The sequence below is a fragment of the Trachypithecus francoisi genome, unplaced genomic scaffold, assembly GCF_009764315.1.
Source record: "Trachypithecus francoisi isolate TF-2019V2 unplaced genomic scaffold, Tfra_2.0 Lachesis_group20, whole genome shotgun sequence".
Lineage (NCBI taxonomy): Eukaryota > Metazoa > Chordata > Mammalia > Primates > Cercopithecidae > Trachypithecus > Trachypithecus francoisi.
In genome coordinates this window covers 4,661,244-4,661,656 of record NW_022681466.1, presented here as the reverse complement: position 1 = coordinate 4,661,656, position 413 = coordinate 4,661,244, and positions in this window count along the sequence as shown.

Sequence of the window (413 nt, the reverse complement as noted above, 5' to 3'; positions counted from 1 at the left end):
CTCCCTCGTTTCCAGCGAGAGTCTGGGATGGCACCCACAAAGCTGGTGGCGTCAGCCCTCCTGCCCCCAACTCCCGACAGTACTGGCGCCAGGTGGTTAGCAGGTCCGGGAGGGAGCAAGAACGAGGAACGCCACCTGGGCTGGAGTCTTGGCTTCTTGTACTGGCTCGAATAGGGAAGAGCCTTAAGAGAGCATCGCGCCAGGTCCCCGGAGGGAGCCGCGCCCCTGGCCCTGGGAGCCCCAGTGGGGATTCGCGGCCGGAGCGCAGGCTGGGGTGGGGGTGTCTCCCGGAAGCCAGGCTGGCCCAGGCTGCCCCATATGGAGTTGGGAAAGTCTCAGGCTTTCGGTTTGAACCTAGGAGGCCGAGCAGCCGGGCAGAGGTTCCCGACGGCCATTGGCTGCGGCGGCGCCGT